Here is a 21159-nt window from a genome sequence, read left to right as displayed (position 1 = left end):
GGCAACACCCTATGTGAACATTTAAACATAATTGGCACAACTCTTAGTATGTGTTGATACAATCAATGACTTATATTGCTAAGCTCTTTTAGATTGATGCAAGTCACACTAAAAGTATACTGAAAGAACGAGCCCAATCGATGGTCTTGAAGGGCGGATCCAAACCCAGCCGCAGGGATTCCTGTGGCGCTTCCTATTGCTTCACCGATCTATGTCCCCGTCTCCCCTTCCTCCCCCCCCCCCCCCCCCCGGCCTGTGCACGGAGCACGCTGACGTCACCAAATTTAGAGCGACGCCCCTCTGCACTCTGATTGGTTAGGAGATAACAAGGTCCTAAGACCAGTGTTCCTGCATCGTTCGCCCAGGCTTTCTTTCGTTTGAAACAAAAAAAAAAGTCATGGGTTTCCGAGGCTACACTAGAAGTAGCAGTTGCTGTTTACTTAGCAGTGTAGTTGGATCGTTCAATTTAAAATTGATGCTTCGATGCAAGATAAATTGTTTCCATCTAGTACATTTAAATCTATTCCTTTCCATCTTGTTAAAACTGTGAATAAAGACCCCATCATGCTAAAGATGCAAATAGATTTTTTACTCCCTCCCATCCTGTCAAAGATTTGAATAAACGTGCTTATACTGCTTTCTAGAGCAATGGTTCTCAACCTGTCGGCCAGGACCACCAGGGAGGTCCCCAAATGATGTTGGGGGGGGTCCCTACATGACAGTAAAGTAACAATTTAAGGACTCTTAAGACCTTTTTAATACCTAAAAAATAAAATTATATGAAAAAAGACCATTACTGCATCAAAAGTAATCAATAAACTATATTATAAAAACTGGTCAAACATTGGCCAAATTGTGAAATAATATAAGAAAGATTTTTTTTAAAAATAGCTGATAAGCTGCTAAGCGTGGCAAGGCGTTGTGAGCTTGTAAATCGGCAATTTTCACAATATTTATCTGTGGAACCGAGTCAAACTAAATGTAATGCTTCGACTACTACAATTCCAAGTGCTTGTCGGGGTGGGGGGTCCCCAGTTCAAATATGATAATTTTAGGGGTCTCCAGTTCAAATATGATTATTTTAGGCGTCCCCAGTTCAAATCTGATTATATTTGGGGGTCCCAAGTTCATATATAATTATTTTAGGGGTCCCCAGTTCAAATATAATTAATTTGGGGGGTTGTAGCCTGAAAAGGTTGAGAACCACTGATCTAGAGTTTTTGCAGTTAAACAAAGCAATCAATGTATAAGATCATTCTTATCAGTAAAATATCTCGGCCCAGATTATTTCATAACTCACCAGAGGCTTGATTGCCAGCTGAGTCTTCTGATGGAAGTACAGGTCCTGCATAAGGAGAGGAGGATTATGAAGTTGTCTCTGTGAGTTGACATGACATTCATTTAATGTAGGGTGACCACCTCCAAACAGGCCCATAGAGATGAACCCGTTTCGCGGGACACGTGCACGCGCGCGCATGATGACCGCCCAGAACCGAAAAATGTTCGGTTCTGGGCGGATTAGGTTAGTTTTTTTTCCAGTTTTTGGTTTCTTTATTTCGGTTTTAGGGTTAGGTTAGGGTTACGTTCTTTAATTCTTATTTTTTATATTTTTATATTTTTTCATATCTTTGATTTTCGGGACATTGCTCTGCTTGTGCGGGACAGAGGGTCCAATTTCGGGACTGTCCCGCGAATTTCGGGACGGGTGGTTTAATGTGATTCATGTCTGGCGAGAATGACATTCATATCTTTCCAGTAGAAATACCACATTTATTTGGTAACAAATGCTGGCCACTGGAGCAGCTGACCAGACCATATTGAAAGATGACTTCAGAATGAGGTATTTTGGATTAGTTTTCTTTCATGACAATACTTCGTATTAAAAGTTTTGATATATGTACGTTTACATTATAATGTACAGTAGGCTATGTTGTTTATAAATATTGACATGATGGATTATAGATGTGTCTAGTAATGCAAAGACAGGAGCTGAAGAAGGCTGTCTTGGTGAAACACATCCACCCTATGATACTTATAATGTTGTTGCGTGTGCTGGCCCTTGTTCTTTTAAACTAAAGTGACAACTACTGTAGGACAATCATTTAAAAAAAAAGCTAAGTAGAGAAAAAAATATCAATTGACATTTGATCTTACCACAACTATCCAACATGTGGGGTTGGTGTTGTTTAAGGGCATCGTAAAATGCTGCTTTGACGCGTGTTCCCCCTGGATCTAGCACAGTTGTATACAGATTCCTCATTTGGTTCTGTCTCGTCTTCTCTGCTTGAATCCCAGTATACAGCTCAGGATGGACCACCTTGTTTCCTAGACTGTCTACTATAGGCATCACTGTGACAACCTTTTGAATAAAATCTGCCCTGTGCTGGATCACAACATGTGCTGTTTGAAACAGAAAAAAATAGAGTGGTTAATTGGCGGTACATTTATCAGAGAAAATTACATCATTATATCAATGAAAAATAAAGCTCTGCATCTCTACATCCCCACATACATAAAGCGTTACAACTGGGGGCATTTATATTTTTGCAATAAGATATTAAGGATATACACTCAAAGGTAGCACAAGTAAACACCTTACTCAATGGTCAAGTCAAGCATTGAACTATATTACTGACAAAAAAGCTCACCTTTTGCTTCATCCATTTTTTCTGAAGTCAAGTCGACACCAGCATCCTGTTATACACAAAGTGTTGTACATAACAGTCCTTTTATTATATCATATCATCACTGAACACTATTAAGCAATGTTATTACACTGGTTAAATGCTTGATTGTGATTGGTCAATCACTGAATTCAGTGGTCTGTTATTTTTAAATAATGACCGCTGCTATCAATAACAAACCACTGCTATGGACAGGGCCTGAGCTACTGGTTCATATCAGCCCATGGTGATTTGTTTTTGCCATATCCAACATGGTCGCGCCAAGTAGTTAAACACAATGCAATTTACTGCTAAACAGTACACTGAAGAATGATTATGACACTAACGACCTGATTTCTGCGAGCCGACAGTGTGACACTGGATACGCCTGGCATAATCTAATAGACTACTTTCATACTGTTCGTAATTAAATCCTTTCAAATCAATAAAATCGTTTTCTTGGTATGTTTGGGTCAAATAATGAATAGCTTTATTAAGCAGCCATGTAATAAGTAGTGATTGACAGTGAGCCGGTCATTGTTGAGACATAAACCCCCTCAGGGTGATAAAGAACCCTCCGCTTTGCATCAGGGTCTATCACCCTGTCCGGTATATTTCTCAACAATGGCTGGCTCACTATCAATTATCCCTTGTTTATGTCTTGTATGGTATGGTAGGAAAAATCGCTCAAACTTACCATTGTGTTGCTCAATCAAACGACCAACCACCAACGACTCTGCTTCACCGGATCAGCAACTTGTCTTTTCTGTCATGTCAAGTCTGAAATGGAAATAAAAATAAAACCACTTTGTCAGGGAGAGAAAATAGAAACAATGGTGATAAAGGCTAGGAACTAGTGGTGCCAGACTGTTTATGTCCTGATGGGCTGCCATGCTATAGTCTACTGTATTATGTTCTGGCCGCTGTGCTAACTGCTAATGCTTTACTGTAACTGTATTGTGTTCTGACGGGCCGCTGTGCCTGCCAACTGCCAAACTGTAATATGTTTTGAACTTTTGATAATCGGTGACTTGCCATACTGTATAGCCTATTTGTTCTGATGGGTCTCTGTGCCGTATAGCCTGCTGGCCACTGTGTGTGCGCAAATCCTATTGTGTTTAGGCTATTTGATAATACATTGCAATCTGAGCACACGACAATTCTGCACTTAATTCTAAAAAGATTTCTGTTATTAGAATTGCTGTATCAGCTAAGCCTGGCAGCCAAAGCAGTCTGTTGTTAGTAAAACAACGCCATAGTAGTGTGTTTTATGTGACGGTATTGCCAGAGTCGCTGTCTGCGGTACTGTAGGAAAAACGTTTCCCCCTGCGCACATTGAACACTGTGAGCACCGCAAGTACATCATCCTAAATAAACCTACATTTAGCACTAACCCTGAATAAAACCAGTAACTCCAGTCTCCGTCTGCAAAGTACATAAGCCAATAAAACAATTAACCACAAGCAGACAGTCACAAAAGTATACTAAACAAACAATGTACTGTGACAAATAATGCATATTTCCATCTCACAGCTTACATGTTCTTAACGCACATGTCAGAGGTGTTCGACAGGCCTAAATGGCAGGATTTCTCAAAATTATATATTTAGCAAATATTGCAATATGCAATAATGCACAATAAGCCATAGAAACACAATAGATTGAACTTGAGTGAAAGAAGACCATGCAATTAACAGGACAGGAATCGAACCATTGACGTTCCAGGCTGCCACTGTACTCTTTGAGCTATATGGCCACGCTGTTGGCGTCTGTTGATGAGCATAAAGTCTTTCCTTCTGTCATGAACCAAGCCCCTGTTTCACTAACACTACTCTAGATCAGTGGTTCACAACCATGTAGCTCGAGACCGATAAGAGAAATGTGATGTCTCCCCGGGACTCAAACTTGGGAAAATAGCTGATCTACAAGCTCATAACGCTTTGCGATACGAAAGGTTGTGAGCTTGTAGATCGGCTATTTTCACAAGGACGTATGACATACATTGAAAATAAATACTCACAAAGTAGCATTTCATGTTTTTGAATGAGCTGCCAGAAGAATGTGATTCATGTATTCATGTATTCAATCATTCATTCATTAATATGAATTGAGTACAACCAAAGACAGAAGCATTTTAAATGAATATTGTATCACCTGATTCATGTATTAATTTATGTATTACTTTTTAATGTACAGTACCTTTAAGCAATAAGACAATGTCACAAATACAATGTGAGACACTGTAATAATGTAATATACGTTACGTATATTACATTATTACAGTGTCTGACATTGTATTTGTGCAAAACAGCAAAGACAGAAGCATTTTAAATGAATGTTGAATAACCTGATCTGTGTATGGTCTGTTATTTATCAAACATACTGTCCAGGTCCATATGCTACACACTGTCCAGAGTGATGTTTGGAGCTTGTATATGCGTTTGACCGCATTAATCATGAGAAATTATTTTTAAAATTGTCACAAAGAGGGGTCCCTAGTTTTCTAGTCAGAATCCTGGTCTTCTGGTATGCTCACCAGACGATGCGAGTGAAATGGGGGAGGTCAACCTCTGCTCCCTTTCGTGTGAACAATGGGGTACGCCAGGGGGGGATTTTGTCCCCTTTTCTCTTCAACGTTTATATGGATGATCTATCTTTGATTTTAAACGCATGTGATACAGGGTGTAGGGTTGGAAATTCGCTAATTAATCACCTTATGTATGCGGATGACCTGGTCATCTTCAGTCCTTATAGTGCTGGTATTCAACAGCTTCTGAGGGCATGCTCACAGTATGGTGTTGATTTTGACATAAAGTGCAATGCTAAAAAGAGTAAGATGATGTTTGTCCGAAGCAGAGAAGACAGACAGTCAACTTTTCCTGACTTCTATCTCTCAGGCACTGTCCTTAGTGTTTGCTGTGAGATTAAATATTTGGGCCATATAATATCAAATGACCTCTCTGATGACAAGGACATATATAGACAGCGTCAGAAGCTGTATGCTCAAGGGAACATGCTGTGTCGCAAATTTAGCATGTGCTCAGTACCGGTGAAGATTTCACTCTTTAAATCTTTTTGTACACCTCTGTATACTGCACACCTGTGGTGTCGCTACAAGCAAGGCAGCATCAGACGACTCACAGTGGCTTATAATGACTGTATGCGGCTGCTGCTGAGAGCTCCAAGAAGCTCCAGTGCAAGCCAGATGTTTGTTAGTGTTGGGGTACCCACCTGCCCTGCTGTGCTACGCAATCTTATGTATAGATTTATGTGTAGGGCAACTGAGTCAGTAAATGACATCATTTCTGTCATAAGTAACCCGTTACGTAGTTCTGTCAGGTTCTCCTCTAGACTGTGGAACCATTGGTGCACTTGTCTGTATGTTTGAAACTGAACATGGTGGAATTCTTTTTATTGTATTTCTTTTTCTTTTATTGTTATATTTTGTATGGTGTTTTTATTTTGTGATATGGATCGCCTTGGGTCTGAAATAAAGATTGAATTGAATTGAACATTGATGAGTGACAGTTTAGAGTTGCAATTGAGATTATTATGTAGGCTACCAATATTTGTCAAAATACTTCCAAAATGTTAATGAAGTCCATGATCATAACACCAGAGGCAGCTCCACAAATCATGTTCAACCCAGATTTGGCTCAACTAAGGGAATGAACTCGTTCTCATGCTATTCATCAAAAATTTGGAATGCCCTACCAAAAGGAGTAAAGGAGTGTAAAACCCTACTCACTTTCAAAACTGCCCTAAAGATACACCTTCAGGAGGCTGCAATTCAAAAATGGCCCCTGTCTAAGTCTTAACCTACCCCCCCCTACCCCCCCCCCCCCCCTCTTTCAGCTTCTTCTTTTGTATATTTTTTGTTCTCTCTTCATACCAGTAACCTGAAAGCTGATTGTATGACATTCTGTATAGTAGTGTGTATATCTGTCTGTCTCTTATATGTCATCATGATTTGTGTGCATGGGGTTCTTAAACAAGCTGCGTGCTTAACTGAGTCTTCCAGTTTAGTAGACCTTGTATTGTGAATTTGTACTTCCATGTACTGTGATTCTCATGTCTTACTAAATAAAAGTACATCAATCAATCAATCAATCAATCAATCAATCAATCAATCAATCAATCAATCAATCAATCAATCAATCAATCAATCAATCAATCAATGTGTGTGCTGCTGCAGTATGTTTGAATGTAAGTTTAGATATAAAGCTATGATGGGTCCTATACAGGAAAGTGTCTCTCATGATATCATTTGCTTTTCATGTGTTAGACTAGATGAATACTATCTAATGGTAATGACTGAATGGTTCATTTCTATATTTAAGTTATTTGTCTTATCTTCCCTGTGCAACTTTTGTTAAAGGAGTATAGTTCACCCCCAAAAAAATATTTATTTTCTATCAATTAGGCTACAAGCCTTGAATACATGGTGATTTTTTTTGTCTTTGTCGCATTCCTAAGCCAATAATTTGATGACCGTGTGGCTGCTACCAGAGACTGCGCCGGTCATCAAATTATTGTCTTAGGAATGCGACGAAAACAAAAAAATCTCCACAAATTCAAGGCTTCATGGGGTGTGTAATTGATAGAAAATAAATCTACTACTCATTTAAGCCCAAACGCCTAAAAGGCAATGTTCAATGACAAACTCACAATTCAATCGTTAATCACAATTATTTGTGTGACGATTAGTAAAATGAATCAAGTAAAATTGTGTGATCGTGTCAGCCCTAAGAGTAGGTTACATTCATTTCTCAGCAGCTTTCATCTGATGCTTGTTGGAAAAACTGTATGGCCCCTGCTGCTGTTATGAAACAATTGACAAATGTGTTCCTGTTCATTCAGGAATTGAATTGTTTTTATTTATGAAGGTACAATTCAAAAAACATAATCATACAATATTGTATTCATAAAATGTTAAACATTGTTGACAGATTTAAAGCTATGTTCAAAAAGTCCACCTTACAAGGATTAGGTCTGGGTGCTTTTGAAACAGACAATGGACTTTGAATGGGTTTCATGGTCCTATAGAGCGTGCCAAAAATCCTGAAGGGGGCGTCAACAAGTGTCTTTTGGTAGCTGCGGACATCTTTGAGGGGTAAAAACCAGGTTGACTTAACATTGCCCAATGCCACGCCCAATGCCTCGCCCCCGCAGCCTGATTTGCCCCTTCTGCTGGTGACGACACGTTGGCACGCTTAATAGGCTCATCCATAATGGACCATACCAACTTTCAGTTCAAGTTCAAAACAAGAAGTTACACAACGTGTTCATCCAACAACAAAGTGGAAAACGTCCACAAAATGGAAAGTGGAAAAAAGTATACAACGACAATTGATTAAAGGAGAAATCCGGACATTTTAAGTGTTATCGTTGCTTGTTTCTCTACCTGGCAACACCAAGTTGCCAGGTTCTGGGAGAGAAACAAGCAACTAGCGTTAGCTCGTTCGGCATTAGCGGTAGCCTCTCAGGAACTTTCACTGCATGTTTGACTATCATGAGACTCCACAATGAGTAGTAGTAGAGAAAAAAATAACTTTGCATCGGTTATAATAGACGAATTTCCCTATGCCACGCGCTCCCATTATGACAACGGAGGGGGTTGAAAAAATTACGACAGGGGAATCTCTGGAAAAAAACAATGCCACTTTTTACGTCGGTAGGTGAGTAACGACACATCAAAGATAACACTTAAAATGTCCGGATTTCTCCTTTAACTGATATTATATACTATGCCTACTTTAAGTGCCCATAAAACGATTGAAATAATAACAAACTTATACATGTATGTACACTGTTTTCCTGCTCAGAAAAAAATCTGAGCAAACAACTTAAATAAAATCAAACAGCTGATTTTACCTTTCAACATAGAACACACGGGCATTATTCATTGACAATACCATTATCATGCTATTACCCATCAAAAGCAGTGACTTTAAACTTCTAAAAGAAAGAAGTGCATACTTTGTACAAATTATGTAATATCAGGAACAAACCTGCCAGTTCTATTCTGCTAATAAACATATCTTACAGTCCAACTAGATCCATACAAGAAATTAATACTTATTTATCTCAGGACCTGATGCTTCACTATGTGAGAATCTATGAACTGACACATACAATCAACACATTGATGTTTTAAGATCACATAAGATCAGTTACAGTGAAATCTTGACTGAGGTGATGAACCGTTATTTTCATTTTATATTTCATTTTGAGATGAGCTCCTTGGAGTCACAACTCCGTTTCCCGGACCTCTGCCCCGCCTCATGGGAAATCCACCTCATACAGGTGGACTCTTACCTCTTCCCTCGGCCCAGATTCAGCACCTCCTTGGATATCCTCCCCTTCCTCTTCTTCATACTGGTGGTATTCTGACTCCTCACTCGAACTGGCCTCAGCACCTCCTCGGAGATCCACCTCTTCATATTGGTGGTACTCTGACCCTTCACTCGAACCGGCTTCAGCACCTCCTTGGCAATCCACCTCTTCATACTGGTGGTATTCTGCCTCTTCACTCTGTTGTTTAATCTACGCATCCGCGCATTACGTGCAGATCTCATCCTCTGGACTGCAAAGCCTTAGCTGGTCATGTAGGAAGGTGTGCGATAGGATCACGCTTGCCATAGTCTCCAAAGTAATAATAATAATAAGAGAAAGTTCACTTTTGGTTATTTAAAAAGAGTCTCCTTATTTTATGTATTAATTTATTAGCCCTACATGGGAGAAACGTTAACTTTAGAGCTTTTGGTTATAATTTAAAAAGACTGTAGAGCAGTTTGTGTGCTCACCTTTTTATTTTTATTTATTTATGATGTGTGGGCAGCACTGTGTGTAAAAAAGAACTGTGGGGACGTGTATCTCCTGCCTTTGTTCATATTTCAAATAAAAATTATATTTTCCAATGCAAGATCAGTGTGGTTATCTGCTCTATATTGTAATATCAAAAATAGCAGATCAACAAGCTCAATGTGTCGCATTGCGCCGCATTTTCAGCTTGTAGCTTGGCTATTTTTGCTACTTTTGTGTGACACTATATGACAATAGGGCATTCATTTATGATGAAAAAGCATTAAAAGTTGCAATATGGGATACAGGGTTTCTTCCTAACAGCAAAGATATGTAGTAGAGATGCGCGGATGGCCTCTCATGGTCATCCGAATCCACATGTACAAATTAATTATCCACCCGTTATCCAACCGCAATAATTATTTTATCCAATTTAAATATCCGCACCAACCGTTTCTCCCGTATGTCAAAATATTATTATTTTCTGGTATTCCCCGTTAGTTTTAGTAGGCTATTAATTGTGCGATGCGATCACAAAATGCATTGATTTAGCCTATGGAATGTCGTTGCGTCTTTTTTCTTTTTTTCAAACCGGTGCTGCGCTGACAGACTCTGTGCGGCATCCAACATACATGCGGCATCCAACATACATGCGGCATCCAACATACATGCGGCATCCAACATACAGAGCGGATATACAGGTGTGGATATGTTACGGCCATGGTTGAACCCCTGTGGATTGATCTGCGACGTGTTTTTGTTGGCTGTTTTTGTCGAGTTTATATACCGTCACCTATTCCAAATAGCGGGCCACTTCCGTCTGACGGTACGCTTGCTTTCACATTGCAGCGTACCGTACCCGAAAACGCATGATCCGGATCCGAGACTGCCTCCGGAGGTGGTTTCGGGTACGATACGGTTATCCGTTTCGGGGAACGATACACAACATTCACACTAGCGCGACACCTGCCAAGCGGTCTGGAGTGCGCACCCGGGACCATAGTGTGAAAGCGCCCTTACTGTTATTGTTTTTGTTACCTGAACAGATCACATCCAGTCTGTGAGAAGAAGAACCAGACTTCTTTGCTCCACACTCCCTCAGTGAAGACTCAGACCCAACACAGGAAGATGTAATCCTCCATACAGGTGCGTGTGTAGAACCAGAACTACTTTCTGTTGAAACAGAAGAGCCAGTCCAGCTGTCTACACACTACAGACGATGAATTCAGACAAATCATCCGCTGGATTCCACAGTCCCTGGTGTTTCATCTCCACTATGCCAATACAGTAACTGGTTCCTCCAACCAATCTGACACCAATAGACTCTGTACAGAGACAATTAAGAGAGTAAGTAGTCAAATAACTTTCATAATAAAATTATAATCCAAATAAAAAGTGGAGTTTTATGGAGGGGAGGAAGGTGATGTTTGGCTTAAACAGTAGATCTGTAACATGATAACAGAGGTAATTTGCTGAAACAACACATTTAAACAGAGGTAATGTGCTGTACACGGCACGGCACGGCACGGCACGGCACGGCACGGCACGGCACGGCACTGTACTGTACTGCACTGTACTGCACAGTACTGTACTCTACTGTACCGTGCTGTACTGTACAGTACTGTGTTGTTATAGCACAGCATAGCACAGCACTGTACTGTACTTCACTGTACTGTACTGTACTGTGCTGTGCTGCGCTGCGCTGCACTGCACTGTACTGTACTGTACTGTACTGTACTGTACTGTACTGTACTGTGCTGCACTGCACTGCACTGCACTGCACTGCACTGCACTGCACTGTACTGTACTGTACTGTACTGTACTGTCCTGCACAGCTGTTACGACCAGTGGCCGTAGTTATTATGATTAGTATTATTATTATGATTGTATTTCCGAGACTATGTTATTTTGTATTGGATTATGCTGCTAACTACCCACGGATTGGTCCATTCATTAGCGTAGACTCTGATCCTCCTTTCCCCCTCAACCAAACCTAATGATATCACAGTGACTATGATGGTCCTCTGAAGATCCCTTCGGGGAAACCTTCTTTTGTTCAGTTATAGTTAGATTCTGTTGTTGGTTAGCCTGATTTAATTCCTTTGTGTTCTGTTGTTTATTTCTTGAGTTCATTCTATTTCAAAGACATATATACTATTTCAAAGTCATATATATTCTATTTAAAAGACATTTATCCAACCATTGTACCATACAATATTGGTTAATAAATTCACTTTATTTGCAAAAGCTGTTGTTTCCTTCAATTGTGTTACGATTCTTACCCTAGATAACTGTACTGTAGGCTTACTGTACTAAATTGTACTGTACTGTATTGTTATTGTACAGCACTGTACTGTACTGTACTGTACTGTACTGTACTGTACTGTACTGTACTGTACTGTACTGTACTGTACTGTACTGTACTGTACTGTTATTGTACAGCACTGCACTGCACTGCACTGCACTGTACTGTACTGTACTGTACTGTACTGTACTGTACTGTACTGTTATTGGTTACTAGTTAACAACTTAGTGAAGAATCTAGGGCCTGAAAAATCCATTGGCATCCTTTTCTTTCACGCTTTCACTGGATGTGATTTCGTGTCAGCCTTTCGTGGAAAAGGCAAAAAGACAGCATGGAAAACCTGGCAAGTGTGGCCTGAAGTGTCTCATGTCTTCCAGAAGCTCAGTCAATAGGTCTACCCACCAGTAACTGATGACGCAGATCTCAGCATGCATGAGAAGTTTGTCATTACAATGTATGACAAGAACAGAACTGCTGATGGGGTTGATGATGCAAGATTTGACCTGTTTGCATGGAAGCAGCGGTCCTATGATGCCATTCCACCTACAAGGGCATCTCTAGCACATCATGTGAAGCGTGAGACTTATCAAGTTGCATGTATCTGGAGCCAGGCAACTAGGGCTGTGAATCTTCTGCTATCTCACGATTCGATTTGATTCCGATTCGTGGGGTCACGATTCTGTTTTTTTCAAAAGAAACGATTCTCGATTCAAAAAAGTTTTTTTCCGATTCAAAACGATTCTCAATTCAAAACGATTCTCGATTAAAAACATAGGATTTCAGGATCTAGTCCAGTCTGCTGGCATGAGAGCAGAGTACATTTACGTAGCTTTTATAATTGTAAAGGTTTTATCAAATAAACACACAAAGGTAAATCCAAGATCCCCCCCCAAAAATAAAAATAATTAAAGCTGCAAGCAGCGATGAACGGGCCCTCGACGTTCTGTCCAAGATACAACCCTGTAAGAATACAGGGCTTAAAGGGGTAGTTCACCCCCCAAATAACTTTTTTTCTATTGATTACTCACCCCATGGAGCCTTGAATTCATGGATATTTTTTTGTTTTTGTCGCATTCCTTCCTTTATTATTTGATTATAATAAATTTAGCCCCATTGATTCCGGTAGGAGACACAAATGCATTTGTGTCTCCTACCGGAATCAATGGGGACACATTTATTATAATCAAATTATTGGCTTAGGAATGTGACAAAAACAAAAAAATATCTATGAATTCAAGGCTCCAGATGGTCAGTAATCAATAGAAAATGTTGGGGGTGAACTACCCCTTTAAGCAATTTCAGCCTGTCCCTATTGGCCGTCTAAGTGTACCTAGCAAATTTCGTTGGTATTCGATGCTCAGAACCAGTGTTATGGCTGTTTAAAGGCCGGCCAATAGGAAGACCCCGAGAGGGGGCGGGGCTTCAGAAATTACAGCTCATCCCTATTAGTGGTCTAAATCCACATACCAAATTTGTACTCTGTAGCATGCTGCGAACTCGAGTTATGGCTGTTTAAAGCCCAGCCAATAGGAACACAGTGGGGGCGGGGCTTAAGCAATTTCAGCCTGTCCCTATTGGCCGTCTAAGTGTACCCACATAATTTCGGATGTATTTGATGCTGGGAACCAGAGTTATAGCTGTTTAAATCCAATAGAAGACAGAGGGGGCGGGGCTTCAGAAATGACAGATCGTTCCCTATTGGTGGTCTAAGTCCACATACCAAATTTGTACTCTGTAGCATACTGCAAACTCAAGTTATGGTTGTTTAAAGGCCAGCCAATAGGAAGACAGAGGGGGCGGGGCTTCATAAATTACAGCTCGTCCCTATTGGTGGTCTTAGTCCACATACCAAATTTTTACTCGGTAGCATGCTGCGAACCGAAGTTATGGCTGTTTAAAGGCCAGCCAATAGGAAGACAGAGGGGGCGGAGCTTCAGAAATTACAGCTTGTCCCTATTGGTGGTCTTAGTCCACATACCAAATTTGTACTCGGTAGCAGGCTGCGAACCGAAGTTATGGCTGTTTAAAGCCCAGCCAATAGGAATTGTAGATCGGCTATTCTCACTTCCTGTTTGGCGTTGAAGTTTGTCAAAACTATATTCTGATGCCAAAATAATCAAAATTGGATTATCCAATCACAATCCGAGTCAAAAACCACACAAAATGTCTTTCGCCGGCAGCCATCCTGGAAAATGGCAGCCATATTGTTTTTTTTTGCATGGCTAACAGGCTTTTGTGAAAATGTGGCGCTTGTATCACAAAGTGAACGATTCTTTCAAAAAATGGACTTAAGCTGCCTGACTATTAGGGGGCCAAGCACGTAATGCTGTGACTCCCGATGAAGAATACATCCGGAAATCAAATGGAACCATTTGGTTCCATTTGTACACTGTAATTTAACCATTAAACCCTGTAGTGTGTACTTAGTTGACTGGGGTCCCCCAGGGCTCTACACTAGCCCCGCTGGTATTTCAATGTGAAATGGGTTCCAGGGGGTCTTTTTATACGTTGGCGATTAGACAATAGCTGTGTAGCTTTGTGTTATAGGCTGTGTGTGCTCCCACCACCACCCCAGCACCACCAGTAGGCTCTGCTTTCCCTAAGGGCAGGTACACACATGCAAGGCTCACGTGATATATGCGCGAGACAGAGACAGGACGCTATTGATTGACATTAAATAATTCTCTCTCTCTCTCTCGCTCTCTCTGTCAAAAGCGTTGCTTGGCTTCCGCGCATTTTAAGCTGGAATATAAACCCGAAATCAAACCAACCACTACCACTGGTTATGTGCAGCATTTCACTTGATGTTGAATCTCAACCAGACAACTGGTGTCAACCTTATTGAGAGGAAGATAGTGCAGAGGGGGAACGGTGAAATCAGCGTGGGCCCTACGGCCACAGTGGCCGTAGGGCATGTAATTTTTCGAGGGGCATACGGCCAAAGAGAAGGGCCGACGGCCAAAGAGAAGGGCCGTCGTGGCCGCCATGAAATTCCTGTCCTGGCTGCCTTATCACTGACTGTTCACTGGGGGAGATGCGGTCATTGTGTGTACACGTGTGCACAAAGCGTGCACATGTGCGGTGCCGGCCAGTCTGTGTCTTTAAGTGGCTTGTGTGAGTGGTGCACTGTGCCTCATGTTTGAGCTAAATTATTGTAATTAGTTGTGGCTTTGTGTCAAGCAGTGACGTATGTTTATTCCATACTCATACAGACAGATGCGGCTGGCACCGCTTACCAATACAAGCTCAGAGTGTGTCAGACTAAGTGGTTAATGCATTTGAAAGCATGGATTGAATTGATAAGACTATCTGAAAAAAAAAAAGAAAGAAAAAAAAAAATATATATATATATATATATATATATATATATATATATATATATATATATATATATATATATATATATATATATATATATATATATATATATATATATATGGCAGGCTATACATTTATTGCTGCTACAAAATATTTGCTCATGTACACAAGATGTAATAAAGAAACATTACAAAATGTCTTTGGCCTACAAATATATAAACTTGGGCCAGTGCACTGCTGACTGGAGGAGTCTGATTTCACCTTACCAGAGTAAAACTTCTTTGTACTAAACCCAATATACTTCTAAAAACACAACATCCAAACATTTATGACAGCACTCACTCAACAAATAACTTTAAAAAGAAAAAAAAGGAAAGAGACAAAGTGTCTTTGTTTGAAACTTCAATCCTTTTTTAGAAAAAATACTTAATAAAAAGATTTGTAAAAATAAAACAACAAATTAGGCCACAATACAACTGTCTTAGTGTGAAACTTGAGCTTGTTTTGCTGAACACAGAGTTTGTATCCTGGCTGAGGCAAGCACACACGGAGCTCCCAGTTGACCACCAAAACACTCGCCCCGAAACACAGTCGCCCACCTGGTATTCCTAAACGTAACCTTATTCCTAAACGTAACATCAGTAAAACTATGCCTAAACCTAAACTTATTTCTAACCTTATCCTCAGTAAAACAAATACAAGAACCGCTGGTCCACGAAAACAAATGGGGGTAAGGTGCTTTGGGGCGAGACTTTCGGTTACCCCAGTCAGCCAACGTCGCTGCAGCCGTGGAGTAATTAAACACCACAAATTACACGGATTATGTTCACACTAACACCCTGGAGCGATTTAGAAGCACTTTATATGAAATCTAACACTTATGTAGTGTTTTATTGTTGGACATTCATCATGGCAGGTTATAACATGGGCTTGCCGGTACGACGTTCAGGTCCGCCGTATCGGCCCGTTCCGACCCACTTTCACCCCTGAGTACCTGCCAGGCGAGTACAGTGATGGTCCCATGAAGACAAAGCCACACATTTGCAATTATGTGTGCGAGGGTCGATTCACTGGATGTGTGTCGGTGTCCGCGACGGACGATGAGCAATGGCGCCCATGACGCATCTATTGTTCTGGGGGGAGGGGGTTGATTTCTTTCTTTTTCATTCGGCACACCTAGCATTATCCTCACGGCACAAAAAAGGTCCGATTGCCAGGGTTGACAAACACTGGGATATGGTATAAGTGAAAACTTACAGCCATGAACCCATAACTTACAGCATACAACAGCACCATCTTGTGTCTGTAGCAATAATGAATCTTGCAGTAGCTCTGTGTGGAACATTGATTGATGGCTGCATGTCATGATGTCATTGGTTGAAATGTGTTGGTACTTGCTGATGTAAGCCTGCATTATATTTGTCTTACATGAAGAAATCTCACACACACACACACACACACACACACACACACACACACACACACACACACACACACACACACACACACACACACACACACACACACACACACACACACACACACACACACACACACACACAATGAAAAAGTATAATTTAAAAGGGTTAAGTTTCATGTTTCATTTCAGCTTTAATAACCTACCAAATACCAGTACACACAATACAACTGATTCATTTGTACAGTATTGCCAGATGTGTCATCATCATCATCACACATAAAGATCCATCTTTTGAGCTTGCTTAGAGTATAACACTCTTGATTTTGTGTTGTCTTGTGTTGTGTTGTGGTCTGTTTGATTGTCTTTGCCCACACAAAACGAGATGCGGCATCTCAAGGGGTTATCATCATCATCATCATCATCAACAGAAATATTTACATCATCAACAGCAAAGTCATAGTTCACAGTTGTTCATTGAACTCTTCCCCCTTGTTTCATGATTTTTGCATAATGACATATCCAGATACATTTATGAATTCCATAATTACTCCACATGAAGCTCTTGTCTAAATAGACCTTCCCATCCCCACACAATCATCACAATTATGTTAACAACTTTCATGCATTTATCAGTTTAGTAGCATATATGCTACAGAGATTCAAACAATATGGAATTCTCTGTCATTCATGTTTTGCACCCAGGTCTCCCGCGTGGAAAGCCAACATCTTAACGCCAAATGTGAAAAGATGGTTGCTTGAAAACCAAAGCTGCAACCATTTGTGATCATATTTTAGGTTCATTTTTAGGCTATGTGATGTTATGTAATTGTATTTCACCGTTTGTCTGTTTTCTGATGTTATTGTTTTTCTGATTTTATGTTTTGTGTGAGGACTGCGGATGAAAATTAGCATCTTTGCTAAATCCGGTGTATTTACGTTCATGTGACGTGTGAGGTGACCATCACCATACGTCCTCTTTTACCCGGACGTGTCCTCTTTTGAGGTGCTGTCCGGCTTAGACATATAAAGGTAGACGCCTCATTCGGCTCTGAAGCGTCTGTATCTCGGGCGCGCTTCCTGCTTCCGCAGGGCTGCCGTGTGCGTCACACACGCGGAAGTTCGGTAGGCCAATCAGAGGCAGGTGGGGGCGGGTCTTTTTGTAACCCAGCTCTTAACCCAGCTCTTAACCCTTTGAGAGGCAGCAGCTGACAGCTGTGCGCAGCATCTAGTTAGTTGGAACTTGGCAAACTCCACACTCTATTTGTGAAATTCAAATAAGAGACTGGTCCTTTTTCATATCAAGGTCCATTATTTATTCAGCATTTGAGTCACGGAACACTGTTTGATAAGCTTTAGCCTCTCACACCCAAAACGTAGAATATGTTATCGTTCGATAAAGCTGTTGTCAAAATAACAATTGTTTACGTTCTCTAATTGTGTACTTGTTTAGTAAGTAATGCAGATGTTTAACTATTTGACTCTTGACAGTGTGAAATGTTATACTCAAGATTTAAAGATCTATAAGGGTCCATTTGGTTATTATCAACTCTACATCATTTAGCTGGGTACCACCTGGAACCCCCTCAATGACCACTGGTGGTTCCCGGACCACTGGTTGAGAACCATTGCACTGACAAGTCCCGGAAAAGACGCACTGTGATTGGCCAGTAGTCAACGCACTGTGAGCGCTGTGATTGGCCAGTAGTCACTTTGAGTGACAGGTTCCCTGCGGAAGACGGAAGAGCCGCCGTGTATTGCGATACAAGTCGCCCCAATGAACTGCAGAGGCCAATGAGGTATCTAGGTTTCTAATATCTATGCTGTCCGGCCTGTCCGGGGGGAGTTTATAAAATCCTTCAAATGTCCGGTGTTTTGGGATTTTATTTTTTTTTACACTGAAAGCGCTAAATATGGTCCTTCCGTAACCCTGGTTCCGCAACACGGCTGCTGACAGGCTGCTGGAGGCACACGTGACTCACGTGTGCCTCCAGCAGCCTGTCAGCAGACGTGACCAAACACACACACTCACACACACACTCACTCACTCACTCACTCACTCACACAGACACACAAGGAACAGTGTCGCGCTCAGCGCTGCCTATCATTGCTCCCCGAAAAAGTTACACAGACAGACAGAGGCGGAGAAAATGCCGAAACGCAAATGTAACTTCACGGATGAAATGCGCAAAAAGTACCCGTGTTTTCGTCTGGGTCGTGACAAATGCGAAGCAGAGTGTACTGTTTGCAAAGCAGGAACATATGTCTCCGTGGCAAATAAGCCTTAATTAACAGGTTTTGAGGCATTTTTAAAATTTTTCCATGATTATAGACATGAGAGAGATGTTATTTTGAAGAATGGGGTACCTAAACATTAAATAACAGGCTACTTCTCTTTTTTCTTTTTGTTTAATTAATAGGTTTTGAGGCATTTTTTTAATTTTTCCATGATTATAGACATGAGAGAGATGTTATTTTGAAGAATGGGGTACCTAAACATTAAATAACAGGCTACTTCTCTTTTTTCTTTTTGTTTAATTAACAGGTTTTGAGGCATTTTTTACATTTTTCCATGATTATAGACATGATAGAGATGTTATTTTGAAGAATGGGGTACCTAAACATTAAATAACAGGCTACTTCTCTTTTTTCTTTTTGTTTAATTAACAGGTTTTGAGGCATTCTTTACATTTTTACATGATTATAGACATGAGAGAGATGTTATTTTGAAGAATGGGGTACCGAAACATTAAATAACAGGATACTTCTCTATTTTCTTTTGTTTAATTAACAGGTTTTGAGGCATTTTTTACATTTTTACATTATAGACATGAGAGAGGTTATTTTGAAGAATGGGGTACCGAAACATTAAATAACAGGCTACTTCTCTATTTTCTTTTGTTTAATTAACAGGTTTTGAGGCATTTTTTACATTTTTACATTATAGACATGAGAGAGGTTATTTTGAAGAATGGCTCCCCCAAAATAATTAAATAACATAACCCTAACCTAACCCTAACCCTAACCTTAAAACCGAAATAAAGTTTAAAAAAAACAGTTACAAAATCCACCCAAAATCCACCCATTTTTGCCCAAAAAAACGGCCAAAACCGCCCAGAACCGCCCCAAAAAACGGCGCGCGCGCATTCGTTAGGTGTCCTCTTTTTGGGAATTCAGAATATGGTCACCCTCGACTATTAGGGTTTATACTCTCGTACAAACCTAATTAACCTTATAAAATAATAAAAAAAAGAAAGGCCGTCTTTCTCCATCCTCAATCCTTCATATGCTGCGAAGGATTGGAAAGTCAAAACCAAACCCAACACGATACCAAAATTGACACCAGCAACACTAAGAGCAATAGCAATACACAGACTAAACGGTAAAATATTTTCAGCCATTGTTTTAGGGTCAGCAAAATGACGCTTATGACAATTAAAACCTATACAAACACCAAAAAATAAATACCCAACAGCAACACCAATAACAACACCACAACCAGTGACGCAACCAAAAAGAACACCACAAACATCAACAAACACAACATAACTTATACCACCAGCAAAACCATATTTCTTAAAAATAAAGTTCAAAGGACCAAAGATAAAAGCTAAAGTTATTAAAACACAACCACAACAAAAAGCACCATAAAGTACAGTTAAAACAAGCCAACCAACAAAAGCAACAAAAGCACCATAAAGTACAGTTAAAACAAGCCAACCAACAAAAGCAACAAAAGCACCATTAAGTACATCAGTGGTGTTTCTTGATGATGAAATCTCTCCACATGTAGAATCACTTGAATGATTTCCTGGTGTTATCAGTTGAAGTCCAATGGATTCACAGCTGGAATAATATTTGAATTAGTTCATGTTAATTTGATGAATTTGCATGATGAAGGTTGGACTTGACTCTTCTGTAAATGACACTTACTCTGTGTGTTGTTGACAAGTTGTAAATGTACCATCTGAATATGTATCACCAGTACAGTCAGCACACACAGTATCTGTAAATGATGTTCCTATAATAAAACAAAACAGAGTCACAACACAAGATACAAGGTCAACATACTTCAATAAATATTCCAGTTCGTATGTGCAAGGGAACATATTACCACATGAACCATAGCGTCCCTCAGTGGTGGTAAAAGTACTCACATTTCTTACTTAAGTAAAACTATCAATACTGCAGTGTAGACATACTGTTACAAGTAAAAGTATGGAATCCAAAATTTATTTGAGTAAAAGTACAAAAGTATTGGTATCAAAATATACTTTAAGTACCAAAAGTAAAAGTACTCTTTATGCATAATGTCCCATTTCACAAGTTTTCAATGTATAAAACGTATACAAATCTTTAGAAAATAGCAGATCTACAAGCTCACAATGCGTCGCATCGCGACGCATTGTGAGCTTGTAGATTGGCTATTTTCAAATGGCCGAAATATATATAGGGTTGAGGTGGTTATTGTGTTTTTTTTTTATAATAATCAAAATCTACAAAGTAACTAGTAACTAAAGTTTTCAAATATTTGTAGTAGAGTAAAAGTTATTTGCCTTTGAGATGTAGTGGAGTAGAAGTAAAAGTACTGAAAATTGGAAATACTCAAGTAAAGTAAAAAATAACTCAAAATTGTACTTAAGTACAGTACT

At 40.0% G+C, this 21159-nt stretch overlaps 1 long non-coding RNA gene across 1 annotated transcript in view; it reads right to left on the bottom strand.

Annotated features, from left to right (window-relative positions):
- Window positions 1–1302: 1302 nt before the first annotated feature.
- The window catches only part of LOC308087745, a 37560-nt gene continuing 17703 nt past the window's right edge, over window positions 1303–21159 (bottom strand). The window contains exons 2-5 of the long non-coding RNA XR_013933362.1: window positions 3361–3443; window positions 2649–2694; window positions 2155–2400; window positions 1303–1345 (exon numbers count right to left, since the gene is read on the bottom strand). This is a non-coding gene — a long non-coding RNA (uncharacterized lncRNA). The remainder of the gene's footprint in view (window positions 1346–2154; window positions 2401–2648; window positions 2695–3360; window positions 3444–21159) is intronic.

Source organism: Gymnoscopelus braueri, assembly GCF_963280865.1.
Source record: "Gymnoscopelus braueri genome assembly, chromosome: 6".
In the NCBI taxonomy this organism is placed as follows: domain Eukaryota; kingdom Metazoa; phylum Chordata; class Actinopteri; order Myctophiformes; family Myctophidae; genus Gymnoscopelus; species Gymnoscopelus braueri.
Note: the sequence above shows the minus strand (reverse complement) of the source record. Positions and strands in the feature narration are given on the sequence as shown.